Here is a 26,437-nt window from a genome sequence, read left to right as displayed (position 1 = left end):
CTGAGTCCAGCCTGTCATTTCTCCCTCCGTTGGCTCTCTGCTTCAAGCCTCTGTGTAGTATTCCTGATTATTTAGTTGCTGAAAACTTGATCTATTTGTAGAAGCCTCAATTCAAATGTTATTTCCTCCAAAATGCCTTTTCTAGTTAACATACCTGGAAGCTTCTTTTCTTAACATCCCCTTAGCAGGGAAATGTTACCCTTTTGGATGCTTACTTTATACAGCAAACATTTATGTACACTGCCCTGACCCAGATTGTATGGTTCTTAAAGGCGAAAGCCATCATAGGCTTATTGCTGTTCATTTCCTTATTGAAAAATGTTTGGAAATTTCAAGTTAGCAAGAATCGATGGCTTAAAAATAACAAGTGCTTGACTATGTGTAGCATGAATAACTGAATTCTAGTATAATTTTTAAAAATTAACCTATACAGGAGTGAGTTTCTCAAGGAACAAGAATATTTTTAAATATGAAAATATACATGAAATGAAAAAATTTGCACTGCATGTATTTTTGTAGGGAAAATACGGATCAAAATAAAACTTTTAATCAATTGCTGTAAAGTTTTAATAGCTGATGAAATTTCAAGTATTCAAGCACCAGCAGTAATAATGCTGCCTTGATTCTCAAAGACTGATGCAGCTTAGAAGAATTACAGTGAAGTAGCTCTATCAAAGGTTTTTTTTTAACTGTCTTGGGTTTGCTAGTTATTTACATCTTTTTTAAAACTGATAATAAATTAATGGTGAAGAAGTTCTGTGTTTGTGTATATATAAACCATACTATTAATTCATTACTAAAGTGTACTAGGGGTAATTCCAGTGTGATCATTTGGAAGGTAGATGGATGTGTATGTGTTAGTGAGCACTAGCTGTATGTTGAGACACCTAATATACTGGTGTGTTGTAGAAGGGGGTATTAGACATTGGAGTGCTTCTCTACCCTGGCTAGTTCCCAAATAATCGAGACAGAGACCTCTTGGATTTATAAAAGCTTTAAATCACAGTAACTGGGCAGCTATCAATTGTCTAAGCTCCTTTGCTATTTCCCAGCTACACATGCCCTGCTACTTGCCTTAATGGTCCCTGTCTGGGCTGCTTCTGTTCTATCAGGCCAGCCCCCATGACCGTACTGCCCCATGGTGACTTCCTTCTTTTTTGGCTTCCACTCCTCCTGTTACATCTTCTGCTTCTCTCTCCTCTCCTCCTCTTGGCCTTGTGGTCCCTCAAGCTCAGGGACCTCAGCTCTGCCCTCTTTTCTTCTGCTCAGTCACAGGCTTCAGCAACTCTGTGAACCAATCAACTTTAAATTAGGTAGGGCAAGGTTTACAGGACAAAGACAGGTGTACATGAGGATGTGCTTGGCTGGGCATCAACCAGATCAACCAGATCTTGGGGGCCAATAATTAGCATTAGAATACATAACACCAGAATACAACACATACCACTGATTCCATCACTTGGGAGGCTAAGACACCAGGATTATAAGTTCAAAGCCAGCTTGGACTAAAGAATGATATACCATCTCAAAAACAAGGCTCTGGGTACTGTTTGTTCTTGTGCTTATGGCCAAGCAGAGCAGCATGGGAAGAGACTGCGCAGTGGTGAGGCTACAGTGAATAGGGACCCTATGACAACAGTCTACAGCTTGGTGTCCCTTTGCATTGCCTAGCCAATCCCAAATTCAAATTCCACACAAGGCTATTCATGTTAAGTGACGTAATAGAGGAAAATCTAAAAGGTTATTGCAATAACAGGGTTTTAAGAGCCTTTGCACATCCAGGTTTCCATGGAATGCTTAGCAACCATTTGAAATTCCTTTCAACTTTTCATAGTTTGAAGCTTTGAGCTTTAAAAGAGGATCGTTTGATCCTCACTCATTAAGTACTCGATTGATCTTCACCAGGTGTTCTATTGATGTGACACAGTCATGACACCACAGCCATTTATTGAAAGCACCTGTGGACCAGTGTTGTAAGTCATCTCATGGAGCTCTCAACTGTCCTTTGATGTCAGCATTATTGTCACCTTTTAACACGTGGAGAGGCAGACACAGGACAGCAGAGTCCCGATGTCACATAGACTATAGATGGTACCTCACATTTTAACCCTAGAGCTTCTCTCCAATTAACCTCTTCCCTAATGGGTTAGTACTTTTTTTTTTCTTAAGCATTCACTTTGTTAAAGCTTTGAATGTTTTGTAGAATCCTTGGAAAAACTGGAAACCATTGTGAACCCTGAGATTCCCCCTGTTCTACCACTTTGAATGTTTGGATCAAATATAGCGAACTCAGAATCAAGACCTTGTTGCTGTGTCCAGGTGTAATTTTTAACTATTTTGAAATATTTCGTCACTTCATAATCCATGACTCTTTAATGGCTCCAAAATAAAATATGGAATGCTCACTAATTCTGGATCCTGAATTTTAAATTTCATCAGAAAATAATCTTCCTTTAAGAACTGAGCTGTGTCCTTTCTGTGCTCTTGGTTCTCTGCAATGTCTCATGATACTAGCATGTGAACTCCTTGACAAAATTCTGTTTTTCATCCCTGTCCCCCAAGCAGGAGCTCACTAGTGTTATTCCACATATTGTAACTGAATCCATTACCTGGGAAGGAGACCTCCCTTCTTTTGTTTTTGTTTTTTTAACCCTTTCTCTGTGGTTTTCCTCTGTCTCCTGACTGTCTTGTTCCTTGGTTCTCCTTAGCTTTCAAGTTCTTCCTCAGTACTAGCAGGATAACCTTAGTGCTCTTTATTTCACTGGGGTCACAGACCCCTTTTTGATAAAATTATGAAAAAAAAAATTAGCATTTCAGAAAAGTAAGCAACGAACACAGGTCATTTTGTTTATTTTAGAGGTGCAGGATGCAAAACCTTTAGTCTTTAAGGATAAATGTAGCCCAAAGATCACTATGAATTTGGCCCAATATAAAACTGTAAACCTATTAAAATATGAGATTTTTAAGGGGAAAATATTATAACTTGACTGCACATTGTCCAACATAAGCTTTGTAGGTAACAGGCTATATTGCAATGTCAGGGGTTCATTACACCTATTCTAGACCTAGAAGAAACATGCAGTTTTTTCACTAATGAAGAGGAAGCAGCCAAGTGTCTGAGGTAAATTAAAGGGTGCACTATCTTCCCTGCAGGTTTTGGTCCTTGCATTTCCAAGCAGGTGTGGCTGCTATTAGAAGAAACAGACTCGTACTTAGTGTGTTTGACATAGGGGGAACCAGAGAACTGCTCAGAATTTCTTGCCTCAAAGTAGACCTCACAGTGCAGTCTGGGTCCTCTACCGTGCAAAACCTGATGGATGCATAGGTCAGTCCAGCTTTTCTCACTAGATTAGAACAGAGAAGAGGCTTTGCTAATAGAACTTTCTACCAAACATAGGCATTTTTGGATCATAATAATTCTGTCAAAATTAGCCTCACAACACCCTCTTTTGGCCTTAAGGACTGTAGAGTAAGTTTGCTGAAAACAATTGTATTGTCAGAGGTCAGCCCTCTGATTAGCATAACTTCCTGTCTTTCATCACAGGATGGCAATGCCACCTCTGGGAACTTTGGGTGAAATGACACAGAGCACACACCAGCTGGGTTACAGAGGGTATAACGTGTGTTAGAGAACAGCAGCAGCCCAGGTTGTGCGTGGGGACAGAATGTCAGGTGCAGCCAGCAGTTTTTATAAGCAACACAAGGAAGATATTAGCAGTTACCAGTTTATGCCAACAAAAGCTGGCTGGCCGTTGGCAACTTTTGGCATGTTTGTCACGGATGGGCTGTGCTTTTTAAGAGTCTGGCTGTGTTTTAATGATCCATGCTGTAGACTCAATGATACAGCGCAAAGGTTCTCAACCTGTGAGTTGCGACCCTTTGGGGCCACATCGCAGATATCCTGCATTTCAGGTATTTGTTTTATGATTCATTAATTGCAAAATTACAGTTACAGTGTTAGCAACGAAATAATTTTATGGTTGGGGTCACAACCCCAGAAGCTGTACTAAAGGTTTGCAGCATTTGGAAGGTTGAGAACCGCTGCTCCAGAGGAAGATTCTGAAGACCCTGAACCCAGACCCTGAGGTCGAGGCTAACATGACATTTTTTAATTATGAGAACAAGCAGCTCTGGTAAGATATGTACGGTTCTAGGTATGCTGTTAATACGGAGTCATGTCATAGAGGGGTTGGAGGAAGATGCTGTAATCCAGTTGCCTTCCAGCCATTGAATTACTTTGCATCTGTTGGAAGGGGTGGTGACTGGAGGTTTGATTGATGAAGTACCTATTCAGGGCACAATATGCCATCAGGACTGAAATACCTCAAGCCAAGCAGTCTGAATCATCCGTGGAAGACCTTCTCCGTTGTAGTTACTGAGAGCGTTTGTGTTGCTTAAACAATGCAGTGTGTTCTGATTTTCTTTTGAATCTTGGCTGTGTTCTTGGAGTCTTGAGCTGTGTGCTTGGGTTTCAGTATACTTTGAGAATGATCATCTGTTCGCGTGGAAGACAGTTTTTCCATGTGTAGCCAGCCGCACAGTGAAATACACTATAAAGTGCATTTTGTAAAGTGGAGATGTGTGTTCTCAGTTGTGGTGTTTGTTTCCTAAGGGAGCGTGTGTCCTCACAGCACCTCCTTGGGAAGCACAGAAGAAAAGCAGAAAGCTAGTGGGTAATCTCACCAGATGTGCCGCGAAGAGCAGGCAGCACGGCCACCGTGTTGCCAAGGTTGTCTGCTCTGAATGTGCTCCAAATCAGGTGCTTGCCGGTTATGGGAAAGACCTTAGTACATTTTCTCTGTCGGTACTTGCAGAGCCGATTTAAAGAAAGCCAGTGGCATCCAACTGAATTCAGTCATTAGCGCAATCATGATGCTGTGCATTGTTCGGCAGGGCACACCCCTTGGCTAGATTCCCATTAAAGAGGACACCAGTGTTGTCCTAGTGAATAAATCCCGGCCCACATGATGCAAACCAGCATGTTCCTGCCTGCTGCTCGGCTGCAGTTAATTTTAGCCAGCGTTTGTTCTATGAGTTGTAAAACTGTTTACCCAAGTAGAAGTTAGTAAGCTGAAATGTGACTTCTGGGCCTAACGCGATAGGTATCTATTTCAGACGAAAGATTGTGTTTATGATCCGGAGAACAGACTTCTGAAGAATTGTGGCTCAGATTTCCTTTCAAACTACTTGTGAGTACTCTGGGAATTTTTAAGACTTCTCTTTGTTCTTCGTACCTTAAATCTTCCTAAAGTGACTATCATGGTAATTTTATATGCCTTGGGAAAGCTAGTATCAGAACGGTGGCAGAGTGTTTTATTTACATGGGCACTGCCCTGAGCACCTTGGTTTACTCAGCTTTTTGCTGGAGAAAATATTTGATTTTCACTTATCTTTTTTTTTTTTTTTTAACAAAAAAAAAGTAGATTAACCGGTATTTGTATGTTAAAATGTTGGATTAGAAGAAATGGTTTCTATACACAGAAATGTTACAGTGTATCTCTAAACTTTATTTTCTATGGTAGTAACTGTTGGGGAAAATTGTTAAAAGTTAATACTCCCCTTGAGTGGATACACGGCAGAAAGGAGAATATCAAGCATTGCCTTGCTAAAGGTATAGATGGAAAGTCTTTTCAAGGAAGAGTTTATGCTTAAAAATAGACCTTTATTTTTCTAAGGAAAAAGCTTCATAAGGAAGGTTTTAGAGAATGATTTAAGGTGCTTTTGTTGGCTTAATTCTCCACAGGATCTCAAACTCTTACCTGCTTTTCAGTCTGTTCAGTCCTATCTCAAACCTAGACTGAAGCAAATGGAAGATTTCAGTGTTACTTTAAATTAAACACAAGTCACTTGCTTAGTTTGAACCACGTTGACACTTAGAGTAGAATGCCTTCAAATCAGGCAACTTGTTTATATCACAGAACCAGAAGGAAATTTCTTTATCGGTTAACACGTAAATTGCACCCGATTTAGGAATGTAGATTTTTAATGAAACAGTTGTGTTCCCACTCTAAGGGAAGAGAGATCAGCTTAGGGCTACTGTTGTGAATGCCATTTCCCCACTTTGCAAATCTGTGTTTAAAGGCTTCTTTGTCGTTATGTATTGCTTGATTTTAAGTACAAATGACATAAGGTGTCAACAATGAAAGGAAATGTTTCTGTGGTGCATTGAGTAGGAAAAGTATGTAAGAATTGAAAATAGAACCGAATTCCTAGGCTATTTTTAGATAGAAACATTTTTTGAAGCTTAGCTTTCTGAGCAGAAGAGAAATCTGTAAGTATAACAGAAAAGTCACTCATGTCATCTTGAGCAGAGGGACCCTGTCCCAGCAGAGCCTTCATGTCACAAGAGTGTGAGAGCTTTCAACCTTACCATCACCCTTCCCAGGAAGCCGTGGTACCCCTGAAAACCATCCTTAGAAGTGTGCTGTAGCTGTGCTAGTTTTCAAGCTAAAATTAATTTGATCGTTTTAGTTTTTAATCCTGCCCCAAAGAAAAGCTGATTAGCATTTATCCACTTTTAATGTGATAGAAAGAGGTTTATCTGTTAGTGCAAAGCATGTGTTCTAGGGCAAATTGTTAAAATGCTCACAGACACTTCCAGAGGGTGCGTCAGTGTTTGCTGTGCCGTGAGAGCCATCCCAGTGAACGCAAAAGTTCTTCAACGTAGAATTACGTGAGTGGTGGTACTGGGTCTCATGTGTTGGCTGGTTCCAAGATTCTCTTTGGTATTTTGTATCCTCTGTCCCATGAAGGGATGCTGGTCAGAGATTCCTCATGAGTGGAAGCTCTGTTGGTTTGTTGTGACTTAGAATTGAACAGATCACAGTGAGCTCAGCTAAGTGGCCACAAATGGGAGGTCACTGCTAAGAAACACAGGCAGCCTCCATACTGCAGAAAGAGGCCAGCTTGGAGCTGCGGGCATTGCTGCCTCTCTGCTCCAGATCTGCCCTCGGGCCCTGTGGGAGCTGCTCTCACTAGCTGCCCGCCCTCTCACCTTCCTCCTAGCTTCTTGCTGTCCAGAGGCTTGGACCTGGCCTGCAGAGGCAGTAGATTTACCTTCTCATTCCTTTAATTACAGAGTGTGGCTTTCTGCCTTGAGCTTAGCAGGAAGCCTTTGCCTGGCTCCACTTCATTCACAAGCTGTCTGCTTAGCTGGTTGGTTGGTCCTTGTGGGGCTATGAACAGAATCCAAGCCCTCAAAGCTCTTACCCTCTGAGTTGCTTCCCCAGAGCCCACACCAGGGTGTTACTCAGACAGTAGCATGTCTGTGTGGGTCCAGGCAACTGCATTCTATAGCAGGTTGCCTTTGCTTGATGATCACATCCCTGGAACATTCTCTCTGAAAAGGCAATCTGGCAGAAAAGGTTGTGGGGTACCTACTTTCCGCTATGTTACGTAAAGTGAAAAGAGGGAAGCCTTCAGTTGTGCCTGTGTAGACTACAGTCAACAGCTGACCTCTGGGAAGAATGCTGATGTTTCTGGGAAATGCTGGGAGCGCTGCTGTTGTTCAGCATGCACTAAGCACCTCCACAGCTCGGACAATGCACAAAGAGAGCACAGTTCCTGCTCGCAGAGAGCTCACGTGCTGAGCGTCAGCAGCAACAACACTGGGGGCCTGACGCGCAGTAAACAAATTGGCAAAGAGACAACACGAGAAGAGAGAAGTGGGAAATGAGAGCGAGAGTTGTGTTGAGGGCTTAGAAGCCTTCAGTTTATCTGGGCAATCCCAACATAGGATCAGAAGGGCTTTTGTGTCCTGGTGCAACTTTGCTCTAGGCAGCAGCTGGGGTTAAGTGAGGCCTCCCAGGACCCAACTATCAACTCTTTCTCACCTTCCTGCCACCAAAGGAGGCATTGAAGTTTCACTTCCCCTGAAGCTATTGTTGGGTGGTAGCATCCATCTAAGGACAAGTGAAAAGCAGTCTGCTCTGGTAAACTCTCTAGACCTGGAGTTCTGGCTTATTTTATTGTGTTTCTCCTGGATGTCACCTGGCCCTGCTCTGTCTGAAGACGCTGGGTCATCTACCTGGTTTTTCGAGATAGAGACTTGCGTTTCTCAGAAGATAAGCATTGTGAAGGTCTGTGAGCCACAAGCACCTGACACAGGAGAGCTACCAGGGCAGGCTTGGGTACAAAAGTCTGATGAATGTGTGCACAAGGATTTGGTCTGAATCATTCTGTTCTTTACACCAGCTGTGGCAGGTCTCTGACTCAGGTTCTGTGTCTTGTTTATGGCTCTACATCTGAAAGAGACTGGGAGAGATCAACAAAGAACCTCAAAAGAGAAAGAGAAAAAAAAAACCCAAGGGTTAGAAATTATAGCTATGATAAGAGGTTACAGACTTCTGTTGTTTAGCCTGGAAGGGAGGAAGAAACGGCCGAGGGACTCTTGGATTTTTGCTCAAATACATATGTGCATCCATTCGAAGAAGAGTGATGAATAGCTGCTCTCTGCTCCCCTTTGGAATGTAAGGGGTCAGATACTGTGGTTGCCACCGTGTGGCTTTGCCTTTAGCCACATCGGCACGGCCTGGGAACCCCCAGAGCTTCACAGGCCCACCAAGACCTGAGGACAGAGTCTGGCTGCTTTAACAAGCCCCTAGGGTGATCCCCATGTCCACTGCACAAGGGTCAGGAAGAAAGGTATCACAAAAGCAGGACACAGATGCTGAAAACTGTAAACTTTTCTCCTTGGAGTCATATAAACCTGCATTTATATTTATTTGTAATGTTTTTAATATTCTTTCTGAAGTCAGGAGATGAATGACCTCTCAAAGTCCTTCTAACCCTGACTTGGCTCTGGATTTCTTTGGGCCATTTAATATTTAACCTGGAAAATACTGCGTTGACTTTTCTGAACTCAGTAATTAAGATAGGGCCTTTTTTTGTGGGGTTTTGTTGTTGTTTATTTTGGTTTTGCTTTCTGTGCTAGAAATGGAAGCCAGGGCCTCATACCATGCTAAAAGTAGGTGTTCTACTACTGAAGTACATCCTCGCCTTCATAGTACTTTTTTAGAAAAGAATTTATTTATATGCATGTGTGTATGTATGTTGGTGAGTGTGTACCATGTGTGTGTAGGTGCCCATGGGGTCTAGAAAAGGGCATGAGATACCCTGGAGCTGGAGTTAGTAATGAGTGCGAGCAGCCTGATATGGGTATTGGAAACAGAATTGAGGCCCTCTAGAGAACCAGCCAGGCCATCTCTCCAGCAGCACCAATTTTAAATGAGGATATAAAACAATAAGATGAGAATGGTAATGTGCTATCAGACGTATCGTAGTAGGTTTTAGCACTGTTGCTAAAAAGGTAGCCCCCTTCCCAGTTGACTTTGTCACAGCCACCCGAATGCTAGCACATGGCCACTATGTCATATACTGTTGACTAGATCCGTCTCTGTCTTCATGAAGCCCATGTCAGAAGAGGGGTGACTATGGGCAAAGCATGGCTTTAACTAGTTTCCCAGCTCCTACCCTTCCACTGGAAGAGAAGAGAGTCAGTGGGTAACACACTGTGTGAAAATCCATCATCAGAAGTAGGTAGCACTCTAGAAAGACCTGAAGAGGGCATAAGCATAGTATGACGCACCAGGCCTCCAGTGGAGGCAGGGGATAAGGACTTATTTCAACTTGACAGTCTTTTGTGTAGCAAATAATCCAGCACTGCATCTAGGGGAGGCACTGGGAGCTGAGTTACTCAGTCAACATGTCAGAGGCACCGAGGCTCTGTTCTTGAATTTTGTGAGCTCTGTTGACTTGAGAAAGTAGCAGTTCACAGCCTGCCCCAGCCAGTCCTGGTGCCGGTCCCTGCCATTCTTTCATAGGTCATGTGAAGGCATCTGGATTTAGTGATGTCTTTGCCCTTTCTTACATCCTCCTTTGCAGTTTTGCTTGAGGGAATTGTCTGGGGTTGAAACATAAACACCTTGTCTGGCCTTTAGTACAAAGCGTTTTGTGATTATAATGAAGAAAGGGCCTTGTGAGGGCCTGATTTCTAGTTCTGTTTTAAAAGTATCAGATGAGCAGCACCGCTGTAGCCAAAAGAACATCCCCTCCCTTAGACAGGGAGCTATGGCTTAGGATTTTAGCACTTGAAAGCGGATAGGTAGAAGCTTTGGCTTTTATAAGATAATTAATTACATATTTTCAGAACTTTAAATGCCCTTAGAGTGAAAAGGAGAATAAAGACAGTTTAATTCAAACTCTACCTTTTTTTGTGAAGAGATGTAGCGGGATAGCAGGAAGTGTAAATATTTGATATAATTACTCTGGTTTGGGCTCTTATTATGGAAAAGCCCCAGGCATCAAGCTGCAAATGTTTGGTTTGGTTTTGTACATCTGTGTCAGTTTCAGAATATACAAAACCCTGGGAACACAGTGGTCACACACAGAGAAGGGTCTCACCAACCCAGAAGTCATAAAGAACTGATTTCTAGCATTCCGTGTGAGTCTTAAAACCCATGAAATCTCAGTAACTACATACCCAGTAGGTTAAAAAAAATTCAGATGTATCATTAAGCTCTTAATGATAGAAGTCAAAGGGCTGTTATTGGAACCAGGGTGCCACTCAGAGAACAGCATCTGATGACCAAATGTCTCCAGGTCTGGCCCAGTCATGCCTGCTCCCCTCAAAACAAGGCAATTTTCATTTCTGTACAAAGAGGAGCTACTGAATAGTCATTCTTCTTTGATATTTCTTTCTTGGAAAAATAAAGTTGTTTCAAAAACCAGTTTAAAACCAGTTTATGTATGTTCCATTAAAAATAAAAGTAGCGTGTGGTTTGGAGTAATAAGCCTTCCTTCCTTACAGTTGTATACTGAAGGACTTGAATGGAGAGGCTTGGGGAAAAAGCTTCTTATTATTAGAAAAAGTAAGAATTACCTAGTAATTCAATAAGATGCTGCAAAAAGAATAGTGTAAAGGCGAATCTATAATAATGCCCAGTAGTGTGAAACTGTAAAGCATTTGAAATGATGATATCCTGTGTATAGTGAGTAAAACTAGCAGGTTACAAGGTACTGTTCACTTAGGACCTGTTCCTGTGATGGGGCTTCTAACAGTACCCTGCACTGCCCCCAACTTTATTTTGCAGTAGTGTAATGTAAATGCGTCTTAGTGATGTCTATGCCCTTTCCTTCTTTACAGTTTTTTGCTTAAAGGATTTGTCTTGGGTTGAAAACACAAACTTTTGAGATTATCTATTACTTTGTTTAGCTTTTAGTACAATCAAGACTTTCCATGATTGCAGTGAAAAAGAAAGGACCGAGTGAAGCCGTGTCTAACATAGATCTTGGAGATAGCTAGCTTCTTGGGTAGAGATGGAAGCTCATGCCCACATGCCGCTCTTAGTGCTGCGTCCCTATATGGCTTGAACCTGACCCGGCCCTGTGCATGCTGCCATATACTCTGCGAGTTCACATGGGCATCAGACCTGTTACATAGAGAGAACACATCTATGCATGCATGCATGTATGCATGTGTGTGTGTGTATATATATGTGTGTGTTTGCCTGTACATATGTATGTACATGAGGGAAATGCTTTGTACCGAATGTAAGCAGTCATTATCTCTAGTCAACTTTTCTCAATTGAAAATATTTTTTCATACAATATTTTGATCATAGTTTTTCCTCCCCATTTCCTCCCAGATCTTCCCCGTCTTCTCTCTCTCTTTCTCTTTGTGGAAAACAAAGATTTTTTAAAGAAAATAAAAGCACAAACACAAATGTACACACGCCCACACAAACACATAATAGGAAACAATAATATATAAGCATCAAAGCAAAGCACTATGAGACAAAAAAAAATCTACAAAAATGCCACTGAGGTCTTATTGTAATGGCCTTTTCCTTTGGGGTGTGGGGTTTGTATATCCAGTGAGACGCCATTGGAAAAAACTAACTTTTCCTTCGCTAGTGGTTTTCAGTTGGTTAGGGATGAAAGCTCATTTTCGCTGCCCGGTCGGTACTGAGACCCCATCTGGCTTACACTTGTACAGGCCCTGTGCCTGTTGCCACAGTGTCTGAGTTCATGTGTACCAGTCCCGCTATGCCCGGAAACACTGTTTTCTGTATCCTCCATCCCCTCTGGCTCTTGCAATCTTTCTGCCTCCTCTTCCACATAGATCTCTGACCCCTGAGGAGGGTGGGGTTGGTGAAGACATCCTATTTAGGATGGAGTAATCCAAGGTCTCTGACTCTCTACACATTGTCCAGTAATGGGACTCTGTGATTAGTTCCCACCACCTTCCAGAGGAAGCTTCTCTGGTGATGACTGAGTGAGACCCTCATCTATGGGTATAGCAAAATGTTAGCAGTCATTTTATTGCCGTGTATCTTTAGCAAAACAGTAGTATTTGGTTTTCCTCAAGGTCCCTAATGTAGGTGGTCTCAGATACTTGAACAGTTTCGGGAGGTGGGCCTTAAGTCTAAGCAGATAATGGGTGCTCATAGCACTTGAGCCTCTACTACACCAGCATGTCAAGCAGGCAGGTCAGCGCTGTAGACTGAAGACTCTGTTGCTGGCTTGGTGTTTACCCTTCTCCCCGGGTAGCATGCAGAGCACTTTCCAGTACCGTGGACATCAGGCCATAGCAGGGGTGGGGTGAAGGTTCTAGTTAGGTACCAGCCTGACCTGTGTTCAATGAAATATGGAAATGTTGTCTTCAGCAATAGCGACTTAACCATCAGTTCCTGGGGAGAACCAGTAATATTGGCAATAACCACAATTGCTTGGGGGTTTCCATGGCACTTTTTTGGCCAACAACTTTCAGCCACTAGAGGTTTCACTTGGGACACAAGAGGTGTCCAGTTGGGGCTTTTTCTTCTTCCGTTTTTGGTTGGTTGGTTGGTTTTGGATGTGTGTGAGAGACTTTATTTAGAGTTCCTTTATCTCTGTATATATTTGAAGAAGCTTCTACTGTAGTAGGTTTCCATATGACCCCTCAAATGACCCTTAGCCCTAACTGCCCCTTTCTATATTCCCTCCTTTAATGCCCGTTTCCCTCTTTAATTCCCCTACTGCATTCCCCACCCCATCTCTAAGTTCTGTTCTACTCACCTTTTCGTGGGTGCTCCTCCCCTACCCCTGCTCCTTTACTCTACACCTAATGTCTATGGTTGTAGAGATTGTAGCATGTCTAGACAACTATTAGGAACTTATGTAAGTAATGCCTTACCCAGCTGACAAAGCTTGTTCACTGAACAAAACTTTAGTGGTGGCTACTTTGCAGCAGTGAGCTAGAAACATTTTTCATGGTTTTATTTTCTATAAGTACTTATTATTTTCATAATGAAAAATTTGACCTACTTTTTTAAAATTTTATATTTGAGGTTATAACTTAATTGCAGTATTTTTCCCTCCCTTTCCTCCCTTCAAACCTTGCACATTCCCCTCCTTGCTCTCCTTCGAATTCTTGACCTGCCCTTTAAGGCAGAGACTTTGCTGACCCCTGGGAAGAGGCTACCCCACTCATGGGTATGTGGCAGTGGCTGCTCAGGTGGATCTGCAGCACTAGAGGTGATTACCACGAGTCTGAACTCACTGCTGCTGTGCGCCTAATGTGAACTCCAGGCCCATCTCACATGACCAGGATGTCACACTCAGTAGCATCTGAGCAAAGGAAGAAGGTGGGACCCAGCGTATTTTTAAACCAGTTAAAATAGTAGCTCTGTTATTAGGTTATCTATTTGAATTTGGCCAAGAACCATAGTTCAGGGTAAGGATTAAAGTGAGAAGTGGTGGAATCATGTGCCCTGAACCTCAGGAGATATGCCAAGTGGCTGTGCTAAAGGGTAAGAGGAGCAAATCGCCTAACCACTATTTCCAGCGTGTGGATCCCTGCCGAGGCACATCTCACCCCTGCCTACCAACAGCTGTAGCCCTTTCACAGAGGACTTCTCCCCTCAGTCAGTTCTGCCCAGTGCCGCGAGGAGCATCACCACGGGCAGTTGCACAGCTCTCCTGAATCTGTAAACACAGCGAGGTGAAATGGTACCTTGAGATGCAAAGAGCAGATGTTTAAAGTTTAGTAAGAGAAATGTTTACAAGTTAGGTAGCTCAGAGCAAAACAAATAAAAATGGAAAGAAGGAAAGTGAAACATTTTACCTCTTCAAGATGGACAAAGCAGCCAAGCATGCTTGGGAGCTGTCAAGTGAAAAAGGCTTTGTAGGAGGAGGAGGAAGAAAAAAATAGAAGGGATCTCAGTGTGGGTTTTTTGTTTGTTTGTTTATGTTTGTTTGCATTTTGTTTGTTTTTTGCCTCACTCTGAAGACTGAAAGTAGAAATACAAACTGTGAACGTAGCGAACACACATATAGTTAGGAGTCCCGCTGAGCTCAACTTTACAAAGGTTTTTCCACAAGAGTGTTTACTGTAGACCTGACCTGAAATTAAAGTGGCAGCTGGAGCAGGGAGAGAGAAGCCCTTGAATGTTGTGCTGCTTTCTGCCTCGGCCTACTGGGCAGAGGTGGGGGTCTGAGGAGGAGTGTCCAGCCAGATGCCTTTTTCTGTCAGGCCTGTTTTGGCCATCTCCTCTGTTGATTACGTTTCTTTGGGAATTCCTTGTTCTTTAAGTCACAGCAATCTGCTAGACTTGCAAGTAACAGATAAACCTAGACTTTTACCTAAAGATAATGACCCAGAGCTTAACCTACAATCAAGCATGAGAGTTTGACTTTACTGTATTCACTGCTAAGCATTAGAACTTTTTTTTTTTTTTTTTTTTTTGAGACAGGGTTTCTGTATATAGCCTTGGCTGTCCTGGGTCCACTATGTAGACCAGGCTGGCCTCAAACTCACAAAGATCCACCTGCCTCTGCCTCCCCAAGTGTTGGGATTAAAGGCGTGTGCCACCACACTCGGCTGATTAGAATAATTTTTAAGGAAACTTTATTATATTCTGAGGAAGCAGTGGTATAATAACAAGGAAGATTTTGTTGTCTGCTTCCCCAGGGAATATTAAATACTCAGCATCTGGGAATTCAGTACAGAACTAAAGTCAACTCTTAGGAGCAGAGCAGGTTCAGAAGTCTACACACAAATACTGACTACCTTTTAACTTGCATAAGAAAATTCCCCTTATCTGGTGTATATCAGTAAACTTTTATACATGCAGATTTTTAGGGCCACTACCATGGATTGACTACATAGTAATTCCATCTCCCCAAAGAACACCACTGTGCTGCCTTTAATTTTAGATTTATTTCTTTCTACTTTATGTGTATCAGTGTTTTGCCTGCGTGTGTTTCTAAGCACCGTGCTGCATGACTGGCCTCGGAGGCCAGAACTGGAATTACAGATGATTGTTAGCTGCCAAGTGGACACTGGGACTCAAACATGGGCCCTCTGGAACAGCAATAGTGCTCTTAATCACTGAACCACACTGAATTAATCACTGAATCACAAAGCTCTCAGCTTTGTGCTGCCCTTTGTGTTCAGGCCTTTCCTGCACCCTGGGTTCCATAAGCCAAGCCTTGGTCATATATACCATGGTAAGATGTGAAATTTTAACTCATTAAAAGGGTAGTGTTGTGTGACAAGACTTTCTGGGAGATGCTATTCACGTGTGTACACACACACACACACACACACACACACACACACGCATACACGACATCTACTCAGCTCACCCCAGATAAGGAGTCCACAGCAGACCACAGTCCAACTTGGTAAACCAATGAATTTTACTGGAGTTACTTACAGGAACAGAAATGACTCAAGAACAACTGCATCACCCAGGCCCACCCCAGCATGGGTGACAACTCACAAAGCTGGGGACCTGCAGCACACTGCACAGCCTGCAGGGAGCTCAACAGGTGAGAGTGACCTTTTCAAGGGACTCGGTAGGTACAAAACTCTGCCAGGCAGCTCAGCTCTTTTCTGCTTCGTCCCGGCAGCTGGTCTGGTCACAGAGTCTTCTTTGCACTTGGGCTTGCCTACGAGAAACCCTCACCCTTCTTTACTGCTTCTTCTGGGAGGGCGGAGCCTAGTGAATCTGTTCTGTTTCAGGAACCTCCCGAAGCCATTTTGAGTTGTTTACCGTCCTGCTTAAGAAGCTTCCCTGCAGGATGAAATATTTCATTGTCAGAGGAAACAGCTATCCAGTAAGTCGTAGCAAACCTCTGACCAGTAAGTGCATTCTGATGCCCCACAAGTGATACAAAAATAAACGACAAAAACTGAACAGTGATACATGCTGTGGGGAGGCAGATTTCACAGAAATCTACAAACACACAAAAAGGCCCAAACACCAGTAGCGGGGGCTTTAGTACCTAGAGTTGAAATACATATTTTCTGAAAGGGACAGTTTTCAACAACAACAATATATTGTGAAATATAAGAAATTTGGACAGTGTGATACATGTCTAGGTACAGTAAAACTGTTTTTGAGGACACTCTAAAACTGAATTTTGCAGACAAGACTTTTAAATTAACCACTATAAATATGTTCTAAAAACTAAACTGGGATAAGGCTGTAAAGTAATTAAATAGATGAAAAATAAAATGAAATTTAAAAGCATTAAAAAAACCAACAAACTAAATAAATATTGTATAAGTTATTTTAGAGATAAGATGACACTGGCATGCTGCACACACATGCACGCGCACACCGAAGGGATCAGTATTAGTTCAGGGTCCCCAAGACCAAGTTCTCAGCCCACAGAGACAAAGGGCAGGGACTAGGAGACAAAGATGGGAGATGGACAAGGGGAGAAACAAAGGGAAGCACTGTCTCTGGCTGGAGAGGAGACACAGGTGCCACCTGGAAAAATGGCAGATTATAAAGGGGAAAGGAGAGACCCTGTGTTAGGATAAGGTGGTTAACTTTAGCCGGTGTGTTAATTAGATGAGCTTTTGATAGCTGGACCTTGGTAGTCAGCCGCAAGAAGAGAAAGTGGCTAAATAAGGGAACAGACCTTGGTGGCCAGCTTTAGGACTGTAATCTCATGGTTTTTAACAAGGCAGAGGGAATGGGGGAGAAGGGCAAGGCTTGCCAGAGCCGTGTTTGCTCTGCTTGGGCTGGCTAGAGTCCCTTCTCCCTTCTCTCTCTCTCTCTCTCTCTCTCTCTCTCTCACACACACACACACACACAAATACATATCTGTATAAGTCAGTTGCTTTTCTATTACTGTGATAAAACACTATCACCAAAGCAACTTATAGAAGAGTTTTTATTTGTGCTTACAATTCCAGGCCAATAAGAGTTTACAGTGGCAGCAGTAAGGCAGGATGGCTGGAGCTGGAAACGGGACTCGCATCTTAAACCACAGTAGGAAGCAGAGAGGATGGACTAGAAATGACTCATGGCTTTGAAACCTCAAAGCCACCCCAGTGGCAAACTTCCTCCAGCAAAGCTAAACCTCCAACATGCATACAAACAGTGCCCCCAGCAGGGGACCAAGTACTTCTATGGGGGTGGGGGGAGCATTCTCATTCAAATACCAAATATTTTTATATCCAGTATATATACACATATATGAACTAAGTGGAGATATGAAATGAAAAGCATAGGCAACATTATTTTTAGACTACATAAAAATAAAAAACTTCTATACATCAAAGGACACAGTAAAGAGATACCCCCGTAGACTCAAAGAGAATATTGCTGATCATTTATCTAATAATGAGATTAGTATTCCAAATACATTATTTTAAAAATACAATTCAACAATTAAAAAAAATAAAACAGCAGATGACTTGATTTTAAAATAGGCAGCAGACATCTCTTCAAGTAAACAAATGGCCAGCCACCATGTGAAAACTATTAAACCTCCCTGACCACTGAGGAAAGGAAAATTAAAACCACAGTGCTTTGTCTCCTCAACCTATTAGGATATCTGTGTATATATAAAAAACAAAACGGACAGAAAAATAACCAACATTGGCGAGGATCTGGAAAAATTGGTATGGTTGGTGGGAATATTGAAGTGTGAGGCTGCTAGAAAACACTATGGGAGTTTCTCAAAATTTTAAAAATAGAATAACCTAGCAGTCCACTCCTATGTGAAAGAAAGCCTGGCATCGAACCAGTGTTTGTATACCCATTATAATAGCCCATTTGTATACCCATTATAATAGGTAGGTGACTAGATAAATAAAATTGGTGTACACATACATGGAAATACTCAGTCTCGGGAAGGAAACTCTGCCATGTACTACAACATGGCTGATCTCTGAAGACAACCTGGTGAGTAAAATAGCACAGTGACAAGTGAATGCTATTGGCCTTACACAAACTGCATAGCTCAGTGGTCAGGTACGAAACAGCTCGCTCTGTGAGTGCTCATGTGAGAATCTTGGGTAAGGTTCATAGAGGCAAAATGTGTGGTGTTGATTGTGAAGGACTGAGGGGGAAGAGAGCTGAGAGTTGTTTAATGGGTATAGGATTTTAGTTTTACAAATGACAATGTCCGTGCATGCTGTTGATGAGCTGCAGATACTATTGAATTGTGTGCTTAAACATTATTAAGTCAGTAGACTTAATAGTGTATATAATCAGCCACAATTCAGGAGTTGAAAAGAACATCAATCAAACGTAAAATTTAATTAGAAAGATTATGTAGTGAAGTTAGCAGAATACTCAGCGAATTTGACAATTATGAACAATAAAAAGAATGAAGAAAAATGAGCAGAATCATTGAGAAATGCGAGCCAATATGAAATACACTGATAGTAACATAAAAGTGGAAGAAAGGGCTCTCAGTTATTAAGCACTTGCCTTGCAAACATGACTTCCCTAATTCACATCGCACATAAAAAGCCAGGTGTGGCAGCACGAACTTGAAGGCCCTGTGGAGGGCACAGCAGGAAGGGCAGGGGATCCCGGGAATTCACTGGCCAGCCAGCACAACCTGCCTACCAAAGCTCTAACACAATCAGAGACACTGTCTCAAACTCAAGGTGTGTTACCTAGGGAACAACACTTGACCTCTGACCCCCACACACAGCACACACATACCTATACACACACACAAAGTCAAAGATCGGAAAATACTTTAAAATTTTTAAAAATAGTTAATAATTTAAAATAGTTTAACTTCACATTTGATGAAAAATACTGACCTATCTACATCCAAGAAGTTTACCAAACTCCAATTTGGATAACACAAAGAGCCCTACATCCAGACATGGGATTTCAGTCAAAAGACTGAAAGATGAAAGAAAAAATCTTGACAGCACCAAGAGAACAGCAGCCATTGCTTAGAGTAGAACTGCAGTGAGGTTAAGTGGTCATGTTTTCAAAAGAACCCTGAGGCCAGAAGGCAGGCAGCAAGGCGACAGAAAGGATCCAGAGCCAGCAAAAGTGTCCTTCAAAAGTGATAAGAGCAAAATAGAGTGTCCAAACAATACACACTGAGAAAATTCATTGCTGGCAAACTTGCCTTACAAGAAACAGTGAAGTATTTCAAGCTAAAAGAGTGACCTTGGACTGTGATTTGAATCTCCCTGCTTAGGCATGTATGGTTGCTCTGGTATAGACAAGATAAAACAAAGTAATTATATATTTCTCTTTTTCTTTTTGGGACTTAATAAGATGGCATGAAAACATTTCTTGTTTCTGGTTCCTTTCTAATTGTATTTTCATCGGAACATCCTCTCTTGGTCCACGACAGCCAGAGGGAAGATAAAGCCAGAGAGCTAGTTCTTGATCATGCCTCAAGTCCAGCATCCTCTCAACATAAAGACATGGTCTTCAAACACATCTTACCAATTGTCTGATCCATTCTGTGTTTTCAGCTGTTGTGTTAGGTCCGTGTTTCCTTGAAGGTACTATCAGACAAGTTCTTATGGTTTAATTCAGTAAAAAGATTTCAGTTTGGGTACTCTCCATGGAAGAAATGAAGAGCTACTAAATTTCCACCTGCCTCCTCAATCAAATGAGCAATATTACAAAGTTATTGTCTTGTTTAGGCTGTCTACACTTCTAGTTAGGCACATTATCGAACATTTGATGTAAACTCCAGACTTCTGAAACTCGGCTAGACTCTTCCCCATGTTAAAAAAGAAGACACTGCCTAAATCTGTATCATATAATTGTTTATCCTCACTCACTTGTTCTGCTGCCTAGCAACCTTAAGAATCTTGGGAATGGGCTGGAAAGATGGCTCAGTGGTTAAGAACATTGCCTGGGTTCAATTCTCAGCACCCCCATGATGATTCACAACCATCTATAACCCCAGGTCCATTACCCTCTTTTGACATCTGTAGGCACTGGACACACATGGTGCACAAACATACATCCATCCAGATGAAACACCCCTACGTGTAAAAAAAAAAAAAAATGAGTAAACCATTTATAAAAGGAAAAAAATCTCGACAGCAAGAAACAAGGAGCTATCAATTAAACATGAAATAAATTTGTCAACTCTATTTATTACATTGTGTTGAATTAGTAGGAAAATATGTGGTGTCTCAGGAATCAAAAGTGTCTGTGAAGGCACCCACAGGGGCTAGAAGCAGAAGCTGAAATTACAGGCATCCATGAGCTCCCCAACATGGGTGCTAGAATCCAATACCAGTTTTCTGCAAAAGCAGTCAGGACCCTTAACCACTGATCCTCTACCCAACAGCCCCAAATCTAAATTGTATGAGGACCCTCAGCCCGTCAGAACAAAATTAGCAAATAAATATGTTAGAGGCAAGATATCTATTTATACACAAGGTTCCATTTTAAACTGCAGCTGGGAGGACAGTACTTCCTTAATATAGTTCTTGGAACCTGGCCAGTAGTCCAACACTTGAGGCACAGAATTAGAACAAGTCATCCCAAGCCTGCCAGTTGATAAAAGTTTCATGTGATAAGTGACTTATTTGCTCCCAAAAATATTTATATATATACATATATATTTATATATACATGTGTATATGTATATATATATCGGCCGTGGGGGTTCCAGTGCATACAGAAATCATGAAAGGGGGGAAATGCTTAGACCTTTTTCTGTCTTAAAATGGCAATGAATATATAAAGCTCTGCCATTTATTCTTGTCCTTCACTTTCAAACAACATTGTATCTGAAATACTCCGCCACAGTGGTAATCAGTTTGTAAATCATTACAGAGAATTCCACATTTTCAGTAGGCGTTGGTTTCAGGGTGCACAGCACCCACTAAGAATTTTTACCGCCTGCCCAACTGGATTCTTTCTCAGATGGAAGATTGCTGATTCCATACACTATAGTCTTCTCAGATTGAACTGATGATGCCTCTTTACTTGTAATAACTTTATATGTGTTCACTGAGCTATAAATTCAAAATGAAAATACAAAATAAAAGCTTATTTATAAGAACCCACCATACAGTCATTCTGATCCACTCAGATATCTGTAAAGAAATGCCTGCTACCCTTTCTTTTCACTTTAAAAATAGTTCCATGAGACTCACATAGTACCTTCTAAATTCTTTCTTCTTCAGCCATTTCACCTTAACTCTGAATTTTATCCCATTTTAATTCTTTGCTATTATTTATTTATCCTTTAAGAATTATATGGCTAGGATGATGGCACATGACTTTAATCCCAGCACCAAGGAAGGGAAAAGACAGAGAAAAAGTCCATGTGGGAAACTTCTAAATAGCAACAACAACAAAAATATTATGAGCTGGAAAGAAATGAAAATGTCAATAGAAAAAGCAGAGAGAGAGAGAGCAGGGATGTGGCTCTGGAGGGGAGAAAGGGTGGGGAGAGCCAGAGTCTCAGGCTCTGAAGTGGAAACTTAAGATGGAGCAAAAGTACGTTGGTTCATGTTCTGTAAAATCAGAAAGACTTTGCCTTGTCCTGCCTGGGAATGGGTCCGAAGCCTCCACCCACCTCATCCCACAAAACAGTCTTGTGGTTCCCAGTTCTAGGCAAAACTGCCTCTTCCCAATCCTGTGGTCTCCCATTGATGTAGAATTATAGAGTTGAACAAGGATTGGAGGGATCAAGTAACCTTGACAACTTCCAAGGACAAAGCCTTGGCAGCATTCTTCGTAGTCTATGTTCTTTGTCCTCTCCTCACCCCAGCTCTCTTCCTTCGAGGACCACAGGGACCATCAGTATCCCAGATAGAATTACTGTCACCACGGAGGCCTGATGCATGTCAGACCAGGAGCTCCATGCCACAGGCTCTTTGTATTGGTTCATTTGAGTTTCTCCCGACTAGATGTTGACTCAGTGCTAGTTTGGGACTTGTTATTTAAAATCACTTTCTCTTATGTCAGTCGTGTCTTCAGTGGCAAAAGCTGGATTGGGTAGCTTCTAAAGTTCCCTCAGATTCCAATATCCTGAGATTTTTCTAGCGCTGGGAGCCAGGACAGAAATAAATGAGCAGTTATAAGCTATTCCATGTAAACATTAACCTCAAGAACTATTTCAGTGCAAAGCACCTGGACAGTACTTGGCACTGGGAGGACATTTTTGTTCCGTTCAGCCTGGATGGCCAAACGTCAGAAGAAGCACAAGGAAGATAAAGGACAGATTTGAGAAGGAGCTAGGGTGACTGAGGATAGACAGATCCTGCAAGGCGCCTAGGAAAAGTCTCCAGCACGAAGGGCGCCTCAGACTAAACCCTCAACTACCGGAATGACAGATGCCCTTGAAAGTAACACATAAGCGCATGAAGGGATATAAGATATGTTTCTTCTCATGCTATAGGTAGGCAGCCTGAGGCCACACTGAGAGCCCCTAAATAGTTGCGACAATCACGGTAACTTCATTTTGTCTGATAAAGGGAAACGTGATATTTTGAAATCTGCCAGTGATGACAGTTGCTTGCAGTAGAAATTTTCAATAATGTCAAAAGTGGTCAGGGTGAAGAAGGGCTGGGGTTGCAGCTTGGTAATGGAGCACTTACCTAGCATTTGCAGGGTTCTAGAGCTGCTGGGGACGGGGCAGAGATCAAATGACACCAGGACCCGTCACTCTTGACCACAGGCAGGCTTCTTCAGTCTCACTGGCAGTTGAGTCCAGGTGGCTCTAGCCACTGTGTACACTGGTCCACTCAGAACTCACGGGGGGCCGGTGGCGTGAAGACCTCAAGTTTGTCATTTTAGTGACAACATTAATATTTCCCCTCCCGGCGTTGCCAGTATTTCTCAGATAGCCCCTATCTACAGACATTAGAGAGCTTCCTTTCCTTTGTCAGTATTTTTCTCATATTTTAGATTACTTAAATTCTCAAACATTTGAAGTTAGTGTCATTACCTGAGTAGTTTTCATTCAAAATGGAGTGCTGAAATTGGCATGCATCTGGCCCAGTCTGGTAAGTTCATGACAGCCATTTCCTACATGAAAATAAATGCTGTGAGCATGGTCCACAGGAGAAACATATGCCTAGTTCAGTAAATATGGCCAAGAGCTCATTGCTGGGTTCTCATAGTCCCCAGAGGTGACGTCACTACTATTCCTTTGCTATATGGACACAGTATCAAGCTGCCCTCTAATTTTTTTTCTCCCTATACCCATAGACTACTATGGCTCTCACTCTTCATGAGAACTATTCCTTTGTATGCCAGATGGTAGGTAACACAGCCAATCAGAATGCAGTGGATAATTATCTGCAGAGTGCCCAGCCACAAATGGAACATCATATTACCTCTCCCGACCCCTCAGAGAGGAAGCAAGGTGGGGGGGGGCAGACAGACTGTAAGAGCTGGAGGTTGGGGTGGACCAGGGCAAAACAGTGTCTTCTGAACATGACGAGAAATATGCCCTCGTGAACTAACAGTAACAGTGTTAGCTGCACAAAACCAAGCCAGTCAGCATCCTCACAGAGTGGAGGGGTGGTCGTGAGCCCCTCTCCTAGTCCAGACTCTGCAGACAGTGAGTGTTGGCTGCTGGGTGTAGGGAGGGGGTAGTTTCCTTCCTGGCTGCGATCCTGGGTAGGCCGACTGAACGCCATTGGGTGGCCAAATATCCATGTAGATACGTCAGCACAGATAGGACACTGTGAGTTTAAAAAAAAAAGTAGGACAGAAACAAATCTGAACGGGGTGGGTGTGGTGGTGGATCTGGGAAGACTTATCAGGGGCATAGAGGGTGATTGTGGTCACAGTGGATTCCATACCTGTGTGAATTTCTCAGATCAATACAAATGTGATTTTTTTTTTAAATTTTACTTTTTAGACAGCTCTTCTGACCACCCCTACCCAAAACAAAAAAGTAACCGCTGTGCCTTGGAAGCTTCTGAGCCATTTCTCATTGGAACCCTGGGTGACGACGTTACAGAATGTTGTGTTACGCCACAGGCACACAATAGGTGTCACTTCACAGAACTCATTTCAAAACTGATACTGGAGCTGCCAGTCAGGGCGACGCTTTTATTGCATGCTCATTCTCAAGCTCTTAGGCGACCTCCTCATAGCTCTTGGTGTGAGGATTCACAGGCCTAGGTAGCTTCCAGCTGTTGTACCTCGGGAGGGCTCTCCTGCCAAATATGGATGCTGATGACTTGGGGCTGCACCTTTAGTAGTCTCACAAGCAGTAACTGTACTTACCTTCACGGAAAGGCCCAGCCGTTTCCCCACAGAGGTTATAGCAGTGTGACTGGGAAATGTCTCCCATAGCTTCGTGCATTGGAACAGTTGCTTCCTAGCTGATGGTGCTGTCTGGGGAGATGTAAGAGATTCAGCCTGGCAGGAGGAAATCATGGTGGCGGGCTTTGGGAGTTCACGGCCTTGCCCCATTTCCAGCTCACACTGGCCGCCTCATGTTCATAGTAAAAGATGTGATTTCTCAGTTTCCTGCTGCTGCTGTCACATCTTCCCCTCCAGCCCCAACACCAACTTAGCTGCCATCCCTCGGGAATCATAAGCAAGAACAAACTCTCCTCTCACGAGTTACGAGTGGTCATGGTGTTCTGTCACAGCAAAGCCGCTGGTCCAGGACAGAGTCCTCGCCTAGGAGGAAGTCCAGGCCAGACCCAGCAGCTGTCTTCTCCCTCCCCTGGGAACGGGCTTGTCACACAGTGTCAACACACCCTTCAGTTTCTGTGTTCTCTTTGCCTCTTGATGCCATTGCTTCAAACATGATAGTTGGTGGTTGGGCTAAATAATGGGCGGGGGGGGGGTGAGCCAGAGTGTCCTTTCATCGTGTGTGTGTGTGTGTGTGTGTGTGTGTGTGTGTGTGTGTGTGTGTGTTCGTTCTTAGGCTCTCACTGTGTGGATCTGGCTACCCTGGAACTTGCTATGCAGACCAGGCTGGCCTTGAACTCACAAAGACACTACTCTTGCCTCTGCCTCCTAAATGCTGAGCTTAAAGGTGTGTGCCACTATGCCCTGTTCACCTAACTTTTTAAGACGGTCTAGGCTGGCTAGCTTCAGGAAGGCCCTGTCTCCACCTCCCCAGTGCTGGGCTTATAAGCATAAGCCATCATGCCCAGCTCTCTACACAGGTATGAGAGTCAGCATGCAGGCCCTCATTCACCATCTCCTCATCCCTGACCAGCCAGTGTTATGGTGTCTCTATAGCAGTATCTTCTTTTAAATAAGTAGGAAGGACTACTCTTTCCGTTTCGTTTAACGTAGAGGCGCTGAGAGTGGACAATCCAGGATAGTTTAAAAAAACTATCAAGGAAATACAACTTTGTGTGACCTGGATAATGTTGGATTAGTTATTAACTTGTATACAATAAAGCTCATCAGTTTTAAGTGCATGCTTTCATGAGTTTTGGGGGAAAATGCAGGCGTGTAACTGCTACCGTACCTAAAAGATAAACCAAATATTTCACATGTAGACAGGTGTCTTCATGCCCCGAGTCACATCGGCTTGTTTGATCAGCACACGCTTTGCTCTGTAAGGAACTGCGGGACTGTCTACCTGTGAGGCTTTACTTTTTTTTCCTTTTTCTTCTGGATATATACTGGGTCTCAGTATGTATCTCTGGCTGGCTGGCCCAGAGCCATGCCCCAGCTATGGCTTTACCATTTTCAGTAATTTGTTTTCCTTAGGGCCTTTAGCCATTCCATGTTTAATATCTCTCTTTTCTTCCCTTCACCCACCACAAACCCAGGAAGTGTCTGTCCCTTACAGTCAGTGTATGTGTCGCTCTTTAACCAAACAAGAGCCACGGTTTGGAACCGCAAGAGGAGAAGTTTTCTAGGATTTGGAATCCTCATATGACCACGTGTCCCACAGGGGCTGGGGTAGGGCACAGAGAGGCACCGAATGAGAAGGCCTTGCTAGAAGGGTTTGTACCCTTACACTTTCTTCTTTGCCTTCAGTGACACCAGTTCCTTCAAGGTACTTGACGCACACCACGATTACAAAACACTCACACTGATTTCTGTAAGAGACATGAATATTGCCATCAGCCACGTTTTACAGAAGACCAGACTGGTTTAGAACATACACATGAGTCAGCCAAGGCCTGTGGCCATTACCAATCGCCACAGGATTAAGCCTAACTCTGCCTGGCCCCCAGGTGTTAGCTGCTGCTGCTGCTGCTAGCGCATGCCTGCTG

General features: G+C 42.9%; 1 protein-coding gene across 3 annotated transcripts in view; it reads left to right on the top strand.

Moving 5' to 3' along the window:
* Slc20a2 (solute carrier family 20 member 2) overlaps positions 1 to 26,437 on the top strand; it is an 89,051-nt gene that overhangs the window by 23,312 nt on the left and 39,302 nt on the right. The window contains exon 2 of one of the 3 annotated variants that reach the window (XM_055593312.1): positions 5,116 to 5,189. The exons of the other annotated variants lie outside the window; for them this stretch is intronic. The gene's annotated coding sequence lies outside the window, so the exon portion shown is untranslated. The remainder of the gene's footprint in view (positions 1 to 5,115; positions 5,190 to 26,437) is intronic. 3 annotated transcript variants of the gene reach the window in all.

The sequence above is a fragment of the Psammomys obesus genome, unplaced genomic scaffold (assembly GCF_907164565.1).
Source record: "Psammomys obesus unplaced genomic scaffold, mPsaObe1.curated_primary_1811, whole genome shotgun sequence".
NCBI classification, from domain to species: domain Eukaryota; kingdom Metazoa; phylum Chordata; class Mammalia; order Rodentia; family Muridae; genus Psammomys; species Psammomys obesus.
This window is presented reverse-complemented; position numbering and strand designations above follow the sequence as displayed.